Here is a 6,087-nt window from a genome sequence, read left to right on the forward strand (position 1 = left end):
TGTGTTAGCTACATGCAGTCGCTCACGCCTGTAATCCCAACACTTTGGTAGGAATTACAGGGACCAGGAGTTTGAGACCAGCGTGGCCAACATAATGAAACCCCATCTCTACCAAAAAATATAAAAATTAACAAGTATGGTGGCTCATGCCTATATCCTAGCTAATTGGGAGGCTGAGATGGGAGAGTCGCTTAAACCCAGGAGGTGGAGGTTGAAATGAGCTGAGATCATGCCACTGCACTGCAGCCCAGGTGACAGAGAGAGACTCTCAAAGAAAAAAAAAAATTACTGTGTCAAATTTCTATACCTGTTTTTTTTTTTTTAAACTTATTCTCAATTCTGTACTTGTGGATCAGTAGCATACTTCATGGGCTGGCATCAGTATAGATGACACTTGAGTAGCACTGTTTGGTGTGGAGGGAGGCCACCGAACATTTTGTCATGTTTGTTGAATAACTTGTGCAGCTTGAGGCAGCCTATCAGGGCAGTGGTGTGGCAAAGCCATAATATTTGTGTGGGGCTCATTCTACTGAGAGGCATATCTGCCCATCTGATAGTGTAGTCTCCTCCATTTCTCCTCCAGCACTCTGCTCTTTGGAAGGCACTGCAGGGTGGCCGTGACTTTGGTCAGGTGTAGCTTATGTTTGGCCATCTCTTGGTTGATCCAGTTTATTTGTCTTAGTTTCAGTGATGGCCAGAGGGTTTGGAGTGGAGCATCTCTCAGGGTGATGTAACCTCTCGTTGCCTGGATTTCCAGAATATGTAACAGAATCAGCTGGATCATTTCAGCTGTCCAGGTTATCGGTTAGAAGAAACTGAAAACTTGGGAGCAAGGAGACCTCTCTGATGTAAAGAAAGACGAGTAGACTGGTTTATCCTTCTGTGCAGTTAGTACATGAGACTACCCTCGTCCTTTTAGAGCCAGAGTTCTTTGGGGTTTTTGTTTGTTTTCCCCCATTAAAAAGCACTAGCATTTATTAGGGGAAGATGGGGTTCTCCTCAACTCGTGTTTTCCCTCTCTGTATTGTGGAAACTGAACCTCACTCTGAAAGTGAATACATCCATTTGAAAGGGATGAAAGGTTACCAAGAGTGTCATTTAGTGAAACCCCTCTTTTTCTTGACCAAAGGAGACTTGTTTTCTTTGAAAAGCAGGAGTTCACTTTAATTTATATGAACACCTCACATCACTCCCGTATAAGCCTACCTACCCTAATATAGGCTGGCCTGTCAAGTCTTGGGCAAGAATGGTGATAAGGTGCTATCAGGTCAGAACTCATATTAGAGTAGCTGAAAGATTCAAGAGTTCTTCTTTTGAACTTTTGCGTGTAGAATCGTTACAAGATGTCTCTTAAATGCAGTTAGAGTGAGAGGAAAGCTGGAGCTGTGGGTGGGGAACATGTCAGAGGTGGAGCTGAGCAGGAAGTGGGACCAGTGCCTGCTGGATGTGGTAGATAGGTACTGGTTTTGGATTAGGGATTGTTTTCTCACGTAACTTCTTTAAAAGAAGAATGTAGCCATTAGCCTTTGGTTCTGGCATGGGATTAGGAATGGTTTATTCCAACTGTCAGCATGATTTCCATGTTCCATATCTTCTGCATGGAAAACATGTCAAAGGACAGGAGCAGTGACCACCTGACAACATCCCAGTGGGAGGAAAAAGAGAAATCATGTTTATTCCTCAGGAATACCGAAGTACCCTGGAGTAAGCTGTCATTCTTCTATAACAATGTTATTAGTAACGCTTTAAACTCCAGCACACTCTTTATGTATTTGAAACCAAGTCTGTTTCTTGTTTCATATTTTCTCTCTGGAAATTGTAAGGAGGTGGTCTTAAATACATTAAACAAAAATAGTAAAAAAATGCAGTTAAAATTTGATGGCCTATCAGCTAGCTGACCCAGTTCTTGGCACAATCAACAAGTGTCTTTGTTTTTTCACCAGGGATAAGTCATCAGATATGTCAGAAGGGGTAAAAAAACATAGGTAGCTTGGTTGCATATGCCTTTTTTCAGAAGTAATATTTAAATTATGTAATAGTTGGTGTGGTGGCCCGGTCTGCCAGCTAGTACATTGCCCTTCCTGGCTGCCTCATTCAAAATTCTGGGCAGGCTGCAGTTCCCACAGGTAACCAACCACGTGAAGGCAACTCTGGGGAATCAGTGGTGAGTAGTCACAGCCTTGGAATCAAAAGGCACCGGCAGGGCAGGGTGACTCATGCCTGTAATCCCAACACTTTGGGAGGCTGAGGCAGGCAGATCATTTGAAGTCGGGAATTAAGACCAGCCTGACCAACATGAAGAAACCCCATCTCTACTGAAAATACAAAAATTACCTGGGCATGGTAGCAGACACCTGTAATCCCAGCTACTCAGGAGACTGAGGCAGGAGAATCGCTTGAACCCAGGAGGTGGAGGTTGCAATAAGCTGGGATCATGCCGCTGCACTCCAGCCTGGGCAACAGAGCAAGACTCCATCTGAAAAAAAAAAAGGCACCGGGTATTTGCCTGATGAGGTGCCAATACCACTGCCACTGGTATCGTATCTCCTGCCGGGTACCAGGCCAGCTCTGGCAGAGGAGACATGAAAGAACTGGATTCGGTAATCTGGACTGGCTAGTGCTATATCTTACTTTCCAGACCCATTTGAGTTGCCCCGCGTCTGGGTGGGAAAGGTAAGAAATGCACAGCCTAGTCCTTGGGAGTATCTAGAAGAATCCAAAGGCATTGTCCAGAAGGTACAACTTTGGGGTCTGGGAGTAGGGGTTGACTGCATGGCTACTAACCAGTCAGAATAGAGGCTGGTTACTATGCTAGAGAAGGGACCTATGGGCCCTTTAGGGTGCCCGTCCTCAGCCTGTTGGGTTAGTAAGGATCCTAGAGAATATGCTGGGCTACAGGATTAGGCAGTGGCTCAGGACGCTATTTGGCAAATGGTAAGAATTTCAGTGTTTTAACAAACTTTGAGGTCGTAAGAGTATACTGGCTGATGTTAGCCCTTTGAAGTCTGAGACTCATGGATTCTTGAGTATCCATGGCAGCTTGTGCATAAGAAAGCTGTGCAGTTTATTCAGTTTTTTTCTGGGATAGGTAGAGTCGCAGAGAGACTGTGAGACGAGAATGCCTAATGTGAGATGCAATTCGCTGGAACTAGTTGGAAGCTAGAATTTACACCCTCCACCTTCCCTGGGTACAGGGAATAGAGTGTGACCTCTCACTTGTACATGTCTGCCAGTTTTAGGGAGAAGTCTGCAAACTTGTGCGGGGGAGGTGGGAGCAAAGGGACTTTGTTGAGGTTTTGGCCAGCCAGATTATTGATAGAACATACGTCTTGGAGAATACAGCTAGGACAGGATATTCTGCTTGGGAAAGTTATGGAAAAATGCAGAAGAAATGTTCAAGCCAACGTGTTTAGAGAACCTGGGAACCAATTTCATTCATTGATATCAAGGACTGGGAGCCTGGGAGTCCTGAAAGAGCATAAGAGAACAATCACGGAGGAAGGAAGGTCCAAAACCATTGTAGCAAATAGTACAAAGAACCTGTGGTGTCTTTTTCAGCCACTTGATGCTTAGGTGTATTGGATCTGTTTAAAGGTACCGGCCTCGAGCAGATACTGATTAATGTAGAGATAGTAGTGACAGTCTTTATGTGGTTAAAATTTATGTAGAAAATTATATAGAAAATGAGACAAATCCTGTACCTGGAACTCTAATTTGTATCCTTAGGAAACGAGAAGGTATCATTGGTAATTATTCTAATGCTAGAACTGAAGGGGAAAGAGAATGTTTTGGATACCAAGCAGTAAGAAACTGAGCAGGGTACGTTTGAGTCCATTAGAGAGCAAATTGGCTAACTGGGAGTGGGAGAGGTTCCATACATTGCTAAGTATTGCCAAACAGCAACAAAGATAGTATAGTGAATAGAAAACTGCAATCAGAACCAAGATACTAGGATCAGCCTGGTGCTGTGGCTCACACCTACAATCCCAGTACTTTGGGAGGCTGAGGCATAAAGATCACTTGAGCCTAGGAGTTTGAGACCAGCCTGAGCAACATAGTGAGACCTCATCTCTACTAAAAAATTAACTGGGCATGGTAGCACATGCCTTTAGTGCCAGCTACTTGGGAGGCTGAGGAGGGAGGATCCCTTGAGCCTGGGAGGTTAAGGCTGCAGTGAGCTGTGATCGTGCCTGGGCGACAGAGCAGGACCCTGTCTCTAAAAAAGGGAAAAAAAAGTAAAAAATTAGTGTAATTGTTCTCGGGATGCTACAGTTTTGTGACCTTTTACAAGTTGCTGTCCCAGTCCATGACTCATACTGCATATAAAGATAGTACTTTTTTTGTTTTCTCCTGTGAATACTGTGAATGAGGTGCTATTTATGGATATTCTGGATTCTGTCAAAAATAGTAAACATCTGATTGGTTTCTATTTGATGGTATTTAACATGCTAAAAAAAAATGAGTGTTAGGGCTAAAAGGGATTTACAGGATATCTCCTTCAAATCTCACATTTTATTTTTTATTTTTTGAGACTGAGTCTCACTCTGTTGCCCAGGTTGGAGTGGAGTGACACGATCTCGACTCACTGCAACCTCCGCCTCCCAGATTCAAGAGATTCTCATGCCTCATCTACCTGAGTAGCTGGGATTACAGGCATACACCACCCAGATAATTTTTTGTTGTTGTTGTTGTATTTTTAGTAGACCTGGTGTTTCACCATGTTAGCAGGCTGTTCTCAAAACTCCTGGCCTCAAGTGATCTGCCAACCTCAGCCTCCCAAAGTGCTGGGATTAAAGGCGTGAGCCACCACTCCTGGCCAAATCTCATATTTTATAGATGAAGAAAGTGAAATCCAAAGAGAGAAAATGACTTACCACTTACAGTCAGTAGAGGGACTAGCATCCAGGACACCTGCCGTTTAGTCATTTCTTTGCTCTACCAGAAATCTAAGTATTATATATTATAGTGAGTAATATTAGCTTGCAGTATTTAATAGTTAATCAAGTCTGAATCCTTGTCAGTTGCCATGCTGGCTACCCAGAAAATTTCAGGCAGTTATATGCCTATGGCAGTTACATGAAGGTTGATTTCCTTCTTATACACTAAAAATAGTGTGAAACATGATTGAAAATACAGTTTTAGTCTCTTGATTTTGTATCCACTTTCAACATTTTTTTTTTTTTTTTTTTTTTGAGGCAGAGTCTCGCTCTGTCGCCCAAACTGGAGTGCAGTGGCCAGATCTCAGCTCACTGCAAGCTCCGCCTCCCGGGTTTACGCCATTCTCCTGCCTCAGCCTCCCGAGTAGCTGGGACTACAGGCGCCCGCCACCTCGCCCGGCTAGTTTTTGTATTTTTTTTTTTTTTAGTAGAGACGGGGTTTCACCGTGTTAGCCAGGATGGTCTCGATCTCCTGACCTCGTGATCCGCCCGTCTTGGCCTCCCAAATTGCTGGGATTACAGGCTTGAGCCACCGTGCCCGGCCCACTTTCAACATTGTTTTTTTTTTTTTTTTTTTTTTTGAGACAGAGTCTCACTCTGTCGCCCAGGCTGGAGTGCAGTGGCCAGATCTCAGCTCACTGCAAGCTCCGCCTTCCGGGTTCATGCCATTCTCCTGCCTCAGCCTCCCGAGTAGCTGGGACTACAGGCGCCTGCCACCTCGCCCGGCTAGTTTTTTGTATTTTTTAGTAGAGACGGGGTTTCACCGGGTTAGCCAGGATGGTCTCGATCTCCTAACCTCGTGATCCGCCCGTCTCGGCCTCCCAAAGTGCTGGGATTACAGGCTTGAGCCACCGAGCCCGGCCTCACTTTCAACATTTTAATATGAAACCTTGCCAGAGACTTTGCTGTAATTTTGGTCTTGAGGGGCAGGGGGACTCATCCAACTCACAGTACCCAGCAGTCTGAGTTCTTCAGATAGGCATAAAGAAACAAGAAGTTACATAATTTTTGTTGAATGAGTATGGTGATATTGTCTAATGATAAAAGCCTAAGAAAAACTGTGTACCAATTTAAACCATGAATGTACTGTAAATAGGTATTTTTGTTGGTTTTTTTTTTTTTTTTTTTTTTACTTTGACACCACTGAAAG

General features: G+C 44.0%; 1 pseudogene; it reads left to right on the forward strand.

Annotated features, from left to right (window-relative positions):
• Positions 1–326: 326 nt before the first annotated feature.
• LOC117097634 lies at positions 327–1,980 on the forward strand (annotated as a pseudogene).
• The last annotated feature ends 4,107 nt before the right edge of the window (positions 1,981–6,087 follow it).

This window comes from Trachypithecus francoisi, unplaced genomic scaffold (genome assembly GCF_009764315.1).
Source record: "Trachypithecus francoisi isolate TF-2019V2 unplaced genomic scaffold, Tfra_2.0 Contig01461, whole genome shotgun sequence".
NCBI classification, from domain to species: Eukaryota; Metazoa; Chordata; class Mammalia; order Primates; family Cercopithecidae; genus Trachypithecus; species Trachypithecus francoisi.